Raw genomic sequence first — 17356 nt, 5'->3', positions numbered from 1 at the left:
TTGCTTTTACGTAGAATATCAATTACTTGAGTTTTCATCCTTCGGGCTACTTACTTTATGTAGTAAATTCAAAACAATTTCAATTCAATACAAATACATTGTAAAACTTTTCCGTAATCTAGGGAAAATTAAACATTTAATAGGAAAATCTGTTATCAAAATATCCGAACACGTAGATAGAAGACTATCTAGTGAGAAATATTATGAAACTTTATAAAATTCTCCAAATTAGAATTAACATTTACTGGGAAACATTCGTTATGCGCCAGCGAGCATATAGTGAGCAATGAGCACAGGGAAATAATTACGAAAGTGTTTGCAAACAAAATTAGGGACGCTAATGCAAGTGCAAGAAATTAATCATATTCACGGAGAAATTAAATGTTGACTAAAAGCAGGGATTTCGTGTTACTATTTGGTTCAAAATCTCTTATCGCCGCGAATTCTGTCGAGGAATTTGAAGCTTAAAATATACAAAACGATAATCATGCCTGTTGTTCTGTATGGTTGCGAAACATGGTCACTTACTCTGAGGGAAGAACATAGATTGAAAGTATTTGAGAACAAGATCCTGAGACGAATATTCGGAACCAAGAGGAACGGGAATGGGGAATGGCGGAAACTTCATAACGAGGAACTACATAATTTATATGGTTTACCCAACGTTGTTAGGGTCGTCAAGTCTAGGAGGTTTAGGTGGGCGGGTCATGTAGCTAGAATGGAAGAAAGTAGAAACGCTTTCAAAGTCTTGACTGGAAGACCAATCGGAAAACGACCATTAGGAAGACCTAGGCGCAGATGGGAGGACAATATTAAAATGGATCTCGCAGAGACTGGAATACAAAATAGAAACTGGATGCAGTTAGCTAAAGATAGAAGTCAGTAGAGAGCTTTTGTGAACGCGGCATTGAACCTCCGGGTTCCATAGGCCATATAGTTAGTTAGTTAATGCAAATGTGACAAGGACATTTTTTTCTTTTCATGGTATCGTCATAAGTTTTACACATATGTTACAATTTGATTCTTTCCCACATAAAAAATAAATAAATAAAATAACCATAGTGATAAAAATGACAACAGCACTTCCATGGGAACCGAACCCACTACCTTCGGCATACAGACTAGTTGCTTTAGCTAACTGAGCTATTTGTTTTCTTACGTGAACTGAGGCTGTTCCGGTAAAGACGATTTTTCATTACGATCGTGCTACCAATTCGTCCTTTTCCATAGATAATTTCCACTATTTGCTCTATCTATACGTTAATACTTGGCATATATTCATATATTTGGAGTTTGCAGATAATGCACGTAATAAGACATATTAGAAATATTTCATTAAAAGTTTAGTTTGTAGATCTAATCCACATTTCTCTCAATGACATAGATGTCGCTGCTTCGTGTTGAACTGCAGAATTCCCTCGCGTTCTTGAAACTTTCCCACTTTAGCAGAGTTGGTAATTCTCGAGATTTCTGTCGATTTAATGTTTTTTGCTTGTAATTTCTTTATTTTAAGCTAATATCTAACACAAATATAAAAAAACGGGTTTGTTATTAACCTGTCCTGCGGGGGAAACCTTCCGAAATTTCGAACATATAAAGAAAACGGAGATATTTTCAAAAAACTTCAAAATAAAGAGACGCGTCATTTATTTTGCTCATAGTAGTACAATGGAAAACTAATCTACGTAGGTAAGTGTGTTATTTTTTAAAGAGTATAATATCCATAGACTATTAAAGAGTATACATATATATATGTTGTACATAGTTGTAAGTTGAGTTTTTTACGCGTTGTATCTATTAATTGTATATTTACACTTCATACAAGCATGAAGTTTTATCAAGTAAAACAAACGTAGGCCTACTTACTACAATGTCAATAGATATGTCCCAAAACAAAAGGATTTAATCAGATTCTTACGTTTTTCTACAACAAATAATTTCAATATTTCATTCTCAGTAAGTTCAGAGAATGCACTTGTGTCATTTGGAATTAGTGGAAAGTATTAACCAAACAGTGGATATGATTAGGCTATCTGATGTTAAAATGCACACCCATTAACTCTTTGCCTATCGAAGAATAGGTCCAAATATACGAAGAAAAATGTAAAAATTATGAGAAAAGGCCAATTATTGAACTTCAGTGAAATTGGTAAAAGGAAAATGCTAGTCTTTACCTTGGCTCAGCTAGTGATTTAATGACATCCACTATCAACAATCCATTAAAGTACAAAGGCGCATGCAAGTGCTTATTAACGTCCTTTCCATCTATAATCATAGTTTTCTTGTTTTTAAGTACTCATGCGCCCTTTCACTTTAATGTACTATTAATAGTGTGCCACTAAATCAAATACGAGTGCCGAGTCAAGGTAAAGAGTTTCTAAGAAAGGAAGTGAATGGTGATATCAATGTCACAAAGCGCATGTTACCGGTCAGTGATATATATGACGTGTGTGTGTGTGTGTGTGTGTGTGATAAAAAGGTATATGTAGCAATAGTGTAAAGCGAAACCGTACAAGTAACTAACTGCGATGACTATTTTACCTGCAGGTTTACTTTTGCCACATCACTCAAAATAATTGTTGAAAAAGTGTAATTCTTTTTCTAAAGCCCTTCTTTCTGTTTCTTGAATGGTTTCTACTCGGCGACACGAAAATATCTCACATGGCATAGCTAAAATTCAAGGGCGCCATCAGATGTGATTATTGAAACATTACAATTCTTTTACGATTTGCGTATATATATATATATATATATATATATATATATATATATATATATATATATATATAACGTCCGGATGTGCGGCATAAAAACTACAGTGCAGAAAACCAACCTAGCGTAGAAATATCCGTGCTACGTGGCTACTACATACAAAGCATTAGAATGCTATGTAGCCGAATCAAGGTAGGGGGCTGTCACTAGCGAGGGGGTGCGTCCGAAGTAGGCGCGTCAGTGACGGTGGGTATACGCATAAGCGAGAGTACTAAAAACAGGTTTTGACAATAATAATACGAGTTTCAATGGCACTTGTCATGGTTTCATACTAGTAGCGCTCCACTTTTGAACGAGGAATACGGCTTCTGTATATTGTGCTGAAATAAATGCCGGTGGAAAATAGCATCTGATACATTCAGTCAGTCATCAACGGATTTATTTTATCCGTTGTAGAACACTTGTAATGATTTTACAGTAGTACCCCTACACTTTTAAATCTAAAATACTGGTGTATTGCCTTGTATTTAATTCTATCGCCTGCAGAAATATAGTCTCTTTAAATATGTCTTTTGAAGCAAAGTATTGAATTTTACCCGTAAATCTTCCAAAACGTGATGCGGCAAAAGTAAACCAGCACCGTGTTTTAACTTAATGTAACCTAACAAAATCTAAGCTACCTTACTATGAGACGAAATGGAATTTTATGTTTTTATGCGGAAATTAAAACTTGATTCAGTTAGACTGTTCTGGTATCGAATGTCTTAAATTTATTTAGCGTTCATTATGATCTGATTATTACGTTACAGGTACACAATCTGACTGTGCGTAAAAACTACATGAGTCATCTGAACGTGCTGATGAAAACAGCAATGGAAGTTTGGGTGAAAAGTCCTAAGATGAAAATTCACCACCGAAGCAACGTAGACTACGGCAAGAATTCGAAGAAGCATTTTGTATAGGTGATAGATTTCCTCAAGAGCTTCCTGAAAGTCCCCTAAAAAGTACCAAAAAACCAGAAGCAGATGAGTCGAATGGAATCGATGAGTGTGTGAATTGTAAAAAAGTTAGAAAAGCAGATCGAAGACCTGAAACAGCAAGTACAACAAGAGAAATGTGTTTTGGCAGCATTGAAAAAACAGTGCGTATCAACGTCCACTGAAAAGCGTTTGACTGTTCCACCGGTTGTTAAAAAATTTCTGTTGGATCTCATTGATGCTGATTATTCTAATGAATCTATAGGTGTACAGTCAAATTGTTCAAGTGCGAGTAGCTTTTTTTTTTTTTTTTTTTTTTTTTTATGAATATCATTTATTACCATTAATTCATTAGCTGTATTAATTTATAGTTTTATGACGTTTCACAATGTAATATACCAAGAATACTACTGTTGAAATTCGTATATTTATCATTTTTTTTTTTTTTATTGTCGGTAACACTCGTACACAAGATGGTCTACTGAATCACATATAGAAAATCTTACATGTAGTTTGAGTTATTTCAAGTGGTAATAGTTATACAATCTAGCTTTCTGTGATGAAAGTAATGTGCAAGCACGTATCCGTCATATGTAATAGTATGGAAGAGGGTCTTCTGATCTATTTGCCACGAGACAATTAAATACGTGGCATACTTCTACACATTTTGTGGGGGGGAAAAGCTATGGTGTGTGCATTGTGATTTTATCTGCCGGTAACAGTTAAAGGAGCTCTTGTGATTTAAAGTGACCCACGTACCTATAATAGTACATTAAGCATAAGAGCGCAAAAGTCGTCCAACTAACAAACTATTATATTAATGCTGTGGAGTTAAATACACAGATGTGCCCTTGTAATTAATGTACTACTGTCACTTTAAATCACATGAGGGATCGCGGTGGCTTAGTAGTAGAGCGTTAACCTACGGTGCTTGGGGTCTCGGGTTCAATCCCAGCTCCCGCTCAAGTAAACTTTGTGGTGGACAAACACCGTGTGCATGGGTTTCCTCGGGGTTCTCCCGTTTCCTCCCACTTCATTCATTCCACCCTTTTATTCATTCCTCATCATCACCGTCTCCTTTAGTCTAGCCGGCATAAGTGTGGGACGTAAAACCCAAAGATCCCATTTCATTTTTAAATCGCATGGACCCCAGTCCGGAATTATTGGTATACGTAGAGTGATTTAACCACTGTCGTGCATATTAAAATACAAGGTTTTATGTACAGTACAGTGAATGAAATCACAATGCGTATTGCATAATTATGTTCTTGGAGCCACAGCATGTGTTGAAAGCACTATTTTTAAGAATCAGGTATTAAATAGACCAGATGCTTCTCTCCCATATTACTAACCTGTAATGCACGTAGTGTGACCTCATAGTCTCGGAGTACATCTACTAATATAAAAGTATTTTTAATTCGTCTATGCATTATTTACAAGTAGATTTAGTCAAAAAGGTTTAGAAATGCGTTTGCTAGAGCTAATTTTATAGACGTAACCCCGTGAAAACAGATTAGCTTCTGAAAAGACTGGTTTGGGTGACAGCCAACTACTTGATTTGGATCCGCGTCTCTTGAATACTAAAATAACGAACGTTATGCGGTCGTGGCATTGCCATTTAATTGTTATCATTTATTAAAATAACTATTACTAAGGTGGGAGTAGATTTTTTTTTAAGGATCAGCGGTGCATTTCATTTCAGCCTTCGCAGCTCCAGGGTACATTTCTATTTTGATAGGTAATAGAGCTGTGTATGAATCATAAAATGTAGCTATGATATCGTAACCTAAGCCGTTAGGGTTCTTTATTTTCTAGAAACATACCACTGGAAAGGATCATTATTTGTATTATAATGATTTTCTTTAAATCCACAGGTCACTGACCCATGTACATCTCTTTCAAATGAAGTTACATTGAGTGCAGATTATCCGGATATAAGAATTAAAACATCAGTACTTGTAAAGTGTCTAGCTGCTGCAAACAAGTGCCCAACAAAACTGACAAGAAATTTGATGTCGGTTCTTTTCACTAAAGAAGAACTTGGTACATCATCAGTGAGTGGACATGGATCAATAAAAAACACCCTTCGACAAGATGTTGTTTGTGCCATTAAAGGTAACGTAAAGCAATTTTATGTTTGCATGTATGTATGTATGTATGTATTTGACATAAAATATGCCGCAATTGTTGAATATCATTTCACCAGCTCTTTTGAAAGGCGTTCATTACATCATGTACTTCGATCATAATGTCTTTTCTTTGCATAATTTCCTTCGCTGCAATGCAAGCTATAATGAGTAAATTCAGATATATATTTTATTGCTGTATCTTTACTGTGGTGGCTATCAAATACATGACTTACATTGTCGCAACGCGAACCAAATTTCAGGAACCGACGGTCTGTAACTGTGCCTTCTGCTCGTAAAATTGTTAACTTCAGAATATCTCTTGGGGGCTTATTCTTTAACTCATTTCCAAAAAAAATTTGGAAAGTTGAAAGTAGCCAATGGATATTTGAGATTCACATACGTGAAAATGGTGTCTTTTTCGTTCCGGTATTTCCACATTTTGCTGTTAGAGGGTGCTAGAGGACCGGGACAGGACGTTTGGGCGCGGACGTTTGGGCGCAAAGCCGTTTAGGCGCCAGACATTTGGGCGCGAGGTACATAGTAAAAATCACAATTTACGACATATAAAGTAAGCTAGGCACTGAAAACTAAGCGCCAATCAAGATATATACATTTCCTACACTTCTATCTTTATCTCACCTCATTTATCTGTATATTTTCTATCTCTATCTTATTTATTCATCTAAATTAAATAGTTTAATGCGTTTGTGGCATTTGTTGCCTAACCTCGTCATGGATTGATTTTTCGCTTGTTCACGATTCTTGTACTTCTGATCTAATTTTTGTATTATATAAGAAAGCTAGGAAATAAAGGAATCAGACGAACTGTTAATTTTCTTAATGTTAATTAAAACATATTGATTTAATTTTTGTATTTTTTTAAAGAAAGTTAATAATTACACATTTATGAATATTAAAATTTGTTTTCTTTCGTATTACGTTTTCCAAACTCTTCTCTTCCTTAAGTCCAATAAAGAACTACCAATAAAAGATTGCAGCGTAGTCGCTAACACTCTCGCCTTCGGTGCGATCGGTCCCGGGTTCGATTCCCGGTGGGGGCACTCGGTCGAAAAGGTGTAACACGCTCTTTCAGGCCAGCCACCCTGAATGAGCTTTTCCTGGGTTTTCTTCATTCACACCAGGCAAATGCCGGGGTGGTACCTAATTTATAGGTCCAGGCCGCTTCCTTCCTTCCCCAATCCTTTCTTCCTTCCCTTTCCCCGGATAGTGTGCTCCCTCAAACGTGACGGGCTAAATGGCCTTAGATGCCGAGAGCCCAGAAATCTAAAAATCCTATATCCTAATCAAGTTGAGGGAAAGATATTTTGCATACATGGTGTCTAAGACATATTTTGCATACAGGATGTCTAACACATTGAGTTTAGGAACTGTAGTATGCCGTATTTCTGGTATCACTTTTTTTTATTAACATTCCAATATAAAAATCAAAACTTAACACACATTTTCTTCGTCCCATTGTAAGCATTTAATCCGCATTAAAGAAAGTGGCGAAAGAAAAAAAAAACAACGATTTCAAAGTGAAAAATAATAGTTAAGTGTACATATATTGGTCATTTAGCCACTAGAAATGTGTTTGACAATCACACTTATTGCGTAACTACAGCAGAAGGCCTGCTTTAAGTTGTTTAATGGAATAGGCTCACTATGCATGTAATGCAGTCAATCATATGTAGTCTGGTCGACTTACATTTGGCTTGAAAAGTTATCAAATAAAAAGCACACTTAACTATCGTTGAAACTTAAATTTACAAAATTTAATTGTTAATTCAGTTTTTATAATTTTGAAATTCCAGTATTTCTAGTATGTAAAACAAAATCCAGTATAATTCAAGGACTTCCACTACAGTAGACACCTTGTGATATCTTGATTCGAACTTAGTACTCAGCGCCTAACATAACGACTTTCTAACTCGCGCCCAAATGGCTTCGCGCCCAAACGTCCAGTGCCCAAACGGCGGGGCCCATACGTCCGCGCCCAAACGTCACGTACCGCTAGAGGACATGTTGCTAAGATATCATTATTTCTCGATTTCATTTATTTGTGGCCATGATAGTACAATCATTCCTCCTTCAATTCTGATTGAAAAATGTAGTTTTCTCTCGGTACTCAGGTTTCCATTCCATTTAATAGGTGGCAAGTAATGTTTGTGTCAGTGAAAGTTTTGAATTGACATCTTAGGGACGTTTTTGAACAACTATTACACTAGTTAAATTTAAACTTTTTGTTTGTTACATGAGAAAAATCACCTGATCTTAAAGGAACTTTTTGTGCTGAATTTGAATATGCACTCGGTTTCTCTCCATCACGTACAGTTTTCCCATAACAGAGGGATTTTCGGGAAATTCCCTCAAAAATTTACCTTTTTCAGATATTTTATTCCCCTAGCTCCTGTCCCCTTACATATAGTAACATAGAAATTATACCTAAGTATACCTTGATTTATATTTAATAAACCCTAAAAGTTTCGTAAAAATCGCTTTGTTCTTTCTAGAGAAATAAATATATTTGTATGTATACTGTGTGCACTGTTTATTGCACCTGATAGTAATGCTTTCAGATCTCCTAAGTTGGGGTAAAAACGATTTGCTTTATTACTACAAACACAGACATGAAAATGAATATTTACAATAGTCAACAACACACTTGTATTGCTCTCTGTAAATTAGAAACGTGTATAAAAATAGAATGTACTTCCAACGTATATTTTTTTAAACGTATAGTATATGTATATCTTAATACATATATATATACAATTCTCCAAGTTTTTTCGTTTTGTTCATGAAATGGTTATCAATATTTGTTATCAAATGTAACAGAATGCAAAAGAAAGAAAGAATGGAATACAGACTCATTGTTGACAACAATGAACTAATGCAGTCTGAATTTTCCACTACGGTATCGTTTCCCCCCTTCCCCCGCGCATTTCTTTCTTTCTTGTGTTCTTGACACCTGGTGAGGGAGTTTTGTACATTTTTATATTGACGTGTGGTTTAACACTACTTCACTTTCAAAGTTGTCTTTGCTGCTAAGAGTGCTTTCATGTTTGATCTTAACGGCATTATACCCAACTAAGACCAGAAGTTTAGTTTGTGATCAGTACAATGGCGTCAAGAGGACGGCGTTCGTGTGTTAACTCACCAAATAGTTTTTGTTATGTGTGTGGCCCGTTTGTACTTAAAGGACAGTGTAGATCCATTACGCCATCGGTGAAACTAGCATATTATATATATTTCGGATGTCGTGTGGGAGGTCAGGACAAAACTTGGGCACCCAACATAATTTGTGCGTCGTGCTACGTCACTTTACTTGCATGGGCCAAAGGGAAACGGAGGTTCATGAAATTTGCTGTACCAATGGTGTGGAGAGAACCCACCAACCATCTGGATGATTGTTATTTTTGTCTCACAGTAGTTAAGGGACATTCTAAAAAAAGCAAATACACAATAAGTTATCCCAACGTTAAATCCGCAATTAGACCTATTCCGCACGGGGATGAACTTCCACTTCCCGAGCCCCCTACCAACTGGGAAGAGATATGGCCAAAAGACTCTGATGATGATCATGACCTTGATGAACCATCGACATCAACATGTACATCCAAGGATCCAACGTTCATCCCTGACTGTGTTCGCGAGCCACATTTCATCCGGCAATGTGAACTTAATGACCCAGTCCGTGATTTGCACCTGACAAAACAAGAGGCGGAACTTCTGGGATCAAGGCTCCAGCAGTGGAACTTATTGGATGCAGAAACGAACATATCAGTGTACAGGAAAAGGCATGTTCAATTTTCAAGCTATTTCTCAATGCAAGATAATGTGTGCGTATGTACGGATATAAATGGGTTGATGGCGGAGCTAGGAATTCCTTACGTTCCAGAAGAATGGAGGTTATTTATCGACGCGTCAAAGGTCAGCCTTAAAGCTGTCCTTTTACATAATGGAAATAAAAAACCTTCTATACCACTTGCGCACTCAGTGAAGATTAAGGAATCCTATGACACCATGTCAACTTTGCTAAATCTTATAAATTACAAGGACCATTGTTGGCAAATATGTTGTGATCTCAAGGTAGTTGGTATTTTATTAGGACTGCAGTGCGGTTACACGAAGTACCAATGTTTTTTATGTTTATGGGATAGCCAAGCTGATGACAAACATTATGAAGTGAAGGAATGGGAACCTAGAGTGAATTACGTACCTGGAGAATGCAACGTCAAATACGCTCCTTTGGTAGATCCTAATAAGATATTACTACCCCCCCTTCATATCAAGTTAGGACTTATGAAAAACTTTGTCAAAGCCATGGACACATCTGGTGAAGGTTTCAAGTATTTGCGAGATAAGTTCCCTAACCTGAGTGATGCTAAGATTTCAGCGGGAGTGTTCATTGGTCCCCAAATTAGGAAATTAATGCTTGATGATAGCTTTGACAGCAAGTTAAACAGTGCTGAGCTAGCTGCCTGCACAGCATTTAAGTGTGTTGTGCGCAACTTTCTGGGCAATAACAAAGCTGAGAGTTACACAGAAATCGTACAGGACATGATACAGAAATACAAAGAGTTGGGTTGTAGGATGTCTTTAAAAATCCACTTTTTGCACTCCCACCTCAGCTTCTTTCCTGCTAACCTAGGTGCTCTCAGCGACGAACAGGGGGAAAGATTCCACCAAGATATAATGGCAATGGAGAAAAGGTACCAGGGACGATGGGATCCTTCAATGATGGGGGACTATTGTTGGGGTCTTGTTAGAGAATGCAACATTTCTTACAAAAGAAGGAAGTAGTGTACGTTTTTGTAACCCAATGGAAGTTTCATATATTGTGATAGTTTTGATTGTCTTTTCATGACCTTTTGGTACATTTGTATTATTGTTTATTGTAAATTGTCACACTTGTAAATTATATTGTATTATATTTTATATATGTGTTTGTGGTAATAAAGCAAAACGTTTTACCTCAACTTAAGAGATCTGAAAGCATTACTATAAGGTGCAATAAACAGTACACACAGTATACATACAAACATATTTATTTCTCTAGAAAGAATAAAGCGATTATTACGAAACTTGGAGGGTTTGTTAAATATGAATCAAAGTATACTTAGGTATAATTTCTATGTTAGTATATGCAAGGGGACAAGATCTTGGGCTGTAAAATAAACGAAAAGGGAAATTTTTGAGGGATTCCCGAAAATCCCTCTGTTACGGGAAAATCGTAAGTGATGGAGAAAAACCGAGTGCATATTCGAATTCAGCGCAAAAAGTTCCTTTAAGAACAGGTATTTCCTTTTATGTAACAAAACCTTTGTTAACTAGTGTTATTAGAAGGTGTTCTTCTCCAACTCTTAACTCTTTCAAATATTTATACGAATACGAGAAAAGCATAATTGAATTCAACAGTAACCTTATTGTAGCATTGCGGTGCATCTTTCACTATTACTTCCAAATCAGCCCTAAAATTATATTTACAGTACCTAACATTGTAGTTTCCTAAGGATCAGTTTTATGCTATTGGTAGAAGATTGTTTTTCCTTATTATTCTTGTAGGACATTTTTGATAATCATTTCTTTCTCCCTCATGTGAGTGTAGGTGAAGAATGTGTGTGTTATGAAAGGATAATATTCTGTCTTTTATCGTGTTACTTTGTTAAAAAAAAAAAAAAAAAAAAAAAATGAATTCTACAACAATATTTAAGTCAAAATGAATACTTGAAAATATGTATTTTACGTTCTATATGTCGTTTGATTGTGTGAAATTTTACGTTACATTGGAAAAAGTAATTTTGAATACAATATGCAGTGCAAGGGAAACAGATATATTGTAGATACTGTTTATTCCTTTTAATCATTTTTTATACTTATCAAAAATCAAACTTGTAATAAATGGAAATAAATACGTAACTATGTAGAAATAGTAATTGACTAAATTAGCTGATTCATTGTTTCTTTCGATGAAAAAGTTCTGTTGTTGTTAGATCATTTGTAGTAGTTTTGATGTACGTTTTATTCACGTGTTCCTTTCTATTGTTAATTTGAATATTTTTTTTTTCTAAAGATTTTGTTCTGGCAAAGTTTCCTGATGTTAAGTCGTCTAAGATTCATGCTGCTATGACGGATAAATGTGTTCAAGAACGAAGAATGGCAAAGAAAAATTAATTTCATGCAGAGGAGAACTAAACGGATATATCATAGGTCCTAGTTTCTTATATAGGGAGTGATATTTTGTGTATTATAGTAGGTATAAGTATCTGAAATGGAAGTTGTAAATTTCTATGTATCTGTTGCAATGGAAACCTTGTATGTTGTAAGTATAGTTATGTACCTGTGTTAGTATTGAAATGTTACAGGTTGTAAGTAAATATACGTATTGAAATGAAACGTTCTTACAAAGAATACCTCAGTAAGGACTTAGTTAATCCATCACAATCCACGAAAGTTCCACGAACTACTGCTTTTCGATGGCGTAGTAGACAAAATAGGGTAAACATTTTTACTCACACAAATGAGAGGGTTAGCCATCACGATGATAACTCTTCGAGTTATTCTGAAAGTGAAAACGAAATCTTAAGGTTAATTGGGGTACACCATAGTTGTGTTTTAGCAGGAAATCAAGATACCATTTCATCTGCAAATAACTCACCATTAGACGATGGAAGAGAAGTCGTCGCACATCAGAATGTCGATATATGTGAATCGAGAGAAAGTATATCTGAAACTGACATAATTAAAATAGTACAATTTATTAAACGCCATAGATTATCTCAAATTGCTGTGAGTGATGATCTTAACTTGGTGCATTCTGTTAACATTAATAATATGCCACACTCCAAGCATATATTGCTTAAAAGATTCAACTCAACGCAAGCACTTAATACAAAATTTTACTTTTGTTGCAAATGTGGCGCTCTTTTCAAATATCCGAACAATATCTGTGAAAAATGTAAGCAGCACACATGTGGAGATTTGCATTCTTTCGTAATGCTCGACCTAAGATCTCAAATCGAAAACCTATTAGCACAGTCTGGTTTTCTAGAAATGTTATCAAAGCGTCAAGTCAGGGAGACTGACTTCAATACGAGATGGAAATATTTACAGTACATTTAGACGTAAGTATCCTGAGTTGGTTTCTGATGAGGGCGCACTAATTTTGACTGGAATTATAAACAGAGATGTTCAGTGTTTTACTAGTTCAAATACTTCATTTTGGCCCTGTTATATGCCAATTTTAGAAATAAATGAACCGGTTCGATGGAACATTGAGAATATATTGTTAGTTGGTGTCTTTATATCGCATAATTTTCCAGAAGATTCAATGAACAAAGGTGATCTCCTACATTCAACTTTCTATAAAGCAGTAGTTTCACACCTAAGAGAGCTAGAAGAAGGAGTTCCTTTGTTTTCCACTTTCCAGTTATTGGGTAAAATTGTATATAGTGTAACATTGTGTACCTTAATGGGTACATTTGATAAAGTAGCAAAATGTACTGTGCAACAATTGGCACAATTCAATGGCAAATATGGATGTAGGAAGTGCTTACAACCCGGCATTTGTTTCCAAAGAGGTCTCAGGGTATATCCTTATATAAATGGAGATCCGAAGGGTCCCGTACGAACTGATATTGATATTCCACAGTATGCGGAAAAAAAAGCAATATTGAGTCAATCAGAAATCTGTTTTTTCAGAACTACCTTCATTCAAAATTATACAAGTTGCTTGGGGGTTTTTCGAATGCTTCTTATGATATGGTTTGATTCAAAGAACAAAGAACAACCTTGGTATTTAGGACGGAAAACAACTTTGTTTGATAAAATTCTATTAGCAATCAAACCTCCATCAAATGTAGCACGAACACCCCGTTCCGTGAAAGCAAAGCGTAACTGGAAAGCCACTGAATTTGAACTTTTTTTTAATGTATTATTTGCCTATTTTTAAAGACATTTTTAGTGATGCTAGTTATTTCAATCATTTGTGTCATCTCATAATACCACTAGCATCTTTCTTAACTGGCAATATCAATAGTAGTGATATATCTGATATGGAAAAATGTATGCATTCCTTCGTATTTCAAATGCAGCATTTGTATGGGGAGAGGTTTATGTCTTCTAATATCCATGACATACTTCATATTAGTGATTGCGTTAAAGATGCGGAACACCTATATGCATTTTCCTGTTTTCCTTTCGAATCTTTGAATGGCAATTTGAAGCGACAACTGCACGGTATTCAGCGTATTGGTGAACAATTAGTCACGGGTTTTGCTATTGAACGATTGCTTGATACTCAAACCATTAATACTTCAGGAAGTAATGACAGCGAATTTTCAGTATCACTTCCAAACTTGCGTAAATTACCTGACAGTGAAAAACTTAATATTCTTTCTAAGTGTGATCGTATACCTTTGACACATAACTGCGTTCATAATGCAAAAAGTGATAGCAGCTGTTCACTCTACACTTGTAATCGAATAAGAGGCGGTAAGAAGGGAAATAAGATACTATATTGTACAGCTAATTATTCCTCAAATATGAAACATAATGATAGCTATTTCCTCTTACTCGACAGTGACAAATCTGAAACTTTTGCTTGTCACATATTAAAAATAGTTGTAATGAAATGTAATACTTGTAAGAAAAGACATTTTCATGAAAGTTCAAAAGAGAGCAGTGAATCATGCTTTTGTAGAAAGTTGGTCGGGGGTCTAACTCATTTTACGCTATACAAGCACATCAATATTTGAAGAAGATTATGTCGCACTGACTAGGGATCTTGTACACTCAAAATTATTTTGTTTTAAAGTTGGATTTTTTTTTTTTTAAGTTTCTAAATTGGAAAGTGTATAATTAAAAGTCATGTAGTTTAAGAGGCAGGAGATAGAAAAACTGTGTAAAGAACAGTTCTGAAGCAAACAAACGTTTTTGATGCTCAACCTTTATATCAAATTTGTAACGAATTTCTAAGTAGTAGTTTCTATTTCTGGCTTCTTTCAGCTGATGTAATCACTTCTTACAATACCCAGGCAGCATGCTTGCTTGCCGCAAGCTTGCCTGTTGCTTTTTCGCTTTGGCTTATACACAAAAGCTTATTTCCGCTTAGCGCAAGCTGTGGTGCGGGCAACCCATGCATCACTTGCGAGACGCTCTTCTTTAGATTGAAGTAAAAAGCCAGCGGGCGTTCGATTTTCAGTTGTTCTCAAAAACCACGTGACGCTGATGTCTTAACTTTCGGCGACAAGATAGTGTTCGCGTTGTTAGCGTCTTTTTAGCATTCACCTTGAATAAAGGACAAACTTAATTATTTCTTTAATTGTGCCGTCTAGTACTCTCGTCCCACGTACATATAATGTTTTATTTCCTTATGTTTCGGTAACCATGAGGCATAACGAATTGTAGTATTTATGTATAACGCATAAATGTGAACATAGATGGCAGCAGATTTGAGCCTAATTATTACGCGAAAGAATACAGAATTGTTGCAGATATTTTAATATAAACTTAAAGTTTAACTTACAGTATAAACTTCATTTGAACGTTATGTTTAAAGTGTAAACATTTTTCTACGTTTGTATATAAATAGGTAAAAATTTCAAGTACTCGCGGCTAACATATCAAGATATTGGATATTAGTAAGAAGTAACGCCGCATTGCTTGTCACAATAAAACCGTTTCAATTATATTTATTTTAATGTTTTGTACAAGCACATGAGAGACGTGGGTGCTTTCACGGCTGTGTATTTGCTTCAATAATTTGGAAGGTGAGGGAGGAATATATTATAGCATAGATTTAGTAAGACAGTCGATATATACGGATTTCTTACTGCTTTGTTTTATCTAAATTCGCTTACCGCAAGCTTCCATATGGCTTGTTTGGCGTGTCTTTCGCTTGCATTTAGCTTAATAAGGCTTGCCATTGATGAGTTTCGCCTATACTTGGCTTGCGTTTGAGATAATTTGACTTGCGTTCCTCTTGTGAAGGCAAGCTTGCCGCAAGCCTTACCCCGATGTAACTAACTAGCTTACCACAAGCTTGCAGCAAGCTAATTGGCTTGCACAGTACAGCTTGCGACAAGCTATTTGACCTGCAACAGCAAGTTTGGGCAAACTTGCAGCAAGTTTAAATTGCTGTCTGGGTATAGCTTATTAATTAAAAACATTCAAAGTACTCATAGTACAGAGAAATGAAGGAAGGTAAGTATTAAATAATCATTATTCAAAAAGAAATACTACAGTGCAACATATCTGTGTATGAGCTATACATACAGGTAAAAGAGGGTTGTTTTACAAAATCTATTGTAATTAACTGTTTTCTACAATGTGTTTTTATAAAAGTAGATAACATCTCTTTGACCTTTTTGTTAAACGGTGCTGTTCAAAAAAAAAAATGTAGACATGAGTGAAAGAGTACAACAGTGTATATTTACTTTTCAATACTTGACTAAAGATCATCATTAACTTACTTTTGTCAGTTTCAGTACACTGTTATTTTGAAATTAGTGTGAAACTGTCCACTAAGTTTGGTTGTATAATGTATATCCTTTTGATGAAATTCCTTAAGGTAATAGCTGACCATAAAAAAAAAAAAAAAAAAAAAAAATATTTTAATAAATATACGTTAGAAAACGCTCCTTTACGGAGCTAGGGCATCGAAACTGGCATTTTTGCTGTTTTTGAAAACACTTCTAGAACTATTGACAAAACAAACATTTTTGACATGATGGTCGCCTTGATAAATGATACTCAAAAACTTCATTTTGTCATTAGAGACCTCATTAGAGTCAAACATCTAAGCAGTTTTCAAACCAGACCAAATTTAGAGACAACCTGTGCTGTTTAACGAGTATTTTTAACTTCTTAGGGTGCTTATTTTGTTTGCTCTAATGTTTCTCTAATGAAGGTGTTGTTTGCTGTAATCACCTTCCAAAAGTTTTATTCTTTTTAATTTTTTTTTCTTTTAGATATCTGTTAAAGTACGTTATCTCTGGAGTCCCAAGCTTCGTAACGGAGTTCTTTTATGGTCTGTTATCATTCCTAAAGTATTAGTGACAGAGTCTATTTCATCCTGTGTAGAATGAGCGACTTTTATAGGTGTATATATGCTTACGTGAACACTGTGTGTCATACTTGGCTACACTTTTGGAACAATTCCTTTTTACTTTTTCAAAATCATGCGTGAGACAAGAAACAAAATGGCGAACTAATCCTTATTTATGCGCCAGCCTTCGTTCATTAGTTTGCGATTATTTTTAATTCAGATGTTCCAATTTCTCCACAACGTAACGATATTTTGATCCTTTCGATGTGAGTAATTTGGCTGCCTTACAAGTATTAAGGAATATTGTTCTGAGAAGGTCCATCAAAGAATATTACCTACCCATATTTAATGAGTGTCACGCATATTTATTTACATTTATTTATCAGACACACTGTAATATGAGACTTCAAAAAATTAATATTATCTTCCCCTAATCTTAATAGTCATATTTCTTAAGGCGATGACCCGATGCATATTAAATAGTGGCA

At 35.3% G+C, this 17356-nt stretch overlaps 1 protein-coding gene and 1 long non-coding RNA gene across 3 annotated transcripts in view; one reads left to right on the top strand and one right to left on the bottom strand.

Annotated features, from left to right (window-relative positions):
- The window catches only part of LOC145686328 (uncharacterized), a 42430-nt gene extending 30288 nt beyond the window's left edge, over nucleotides 1–12142 (top strand). The window contains exons 2-3 of the long non-coding RNA XR_014131589.1: nucleotides 5564–5804; nucleotides 11895–12142. This is a non-coding gene — a long non-coding RNA (uncharacterized LOC145686328). The remainder of the gene's footprint in view (nucleotides 1–5563; nucleotides 5805–11894) is intronic.
- Nucleotides 1–17356, bottom strand: part of g (adaptor-related protein complex 3, delta 1 subunit-like garnet) — an 895910-nt gene that overhangs the window by 855607 nt on the left and 22947 nt on the right. The gene's annotated exons all lie outside the window — the stretch shown is intronic.

This window comes from Thermobia domestica, chromosome 5, assembly GCF_964235325.1.
Source record: "Thermobia domestica chromosome 5, izTheDome1.hap1.1, whole genome shotgun sequence".
Classification (NCBI taxonomy): Eukaryota; Metazoa; Arthropoda; class Insecta; order Zygentoma; family Lepismatidae; genus Thermobia; species Thermobia domestica.
Note: the sequence above shows the minus strand (reverse complement) of the source record. Positions and strands in the feature narration are given on the sequence as shown.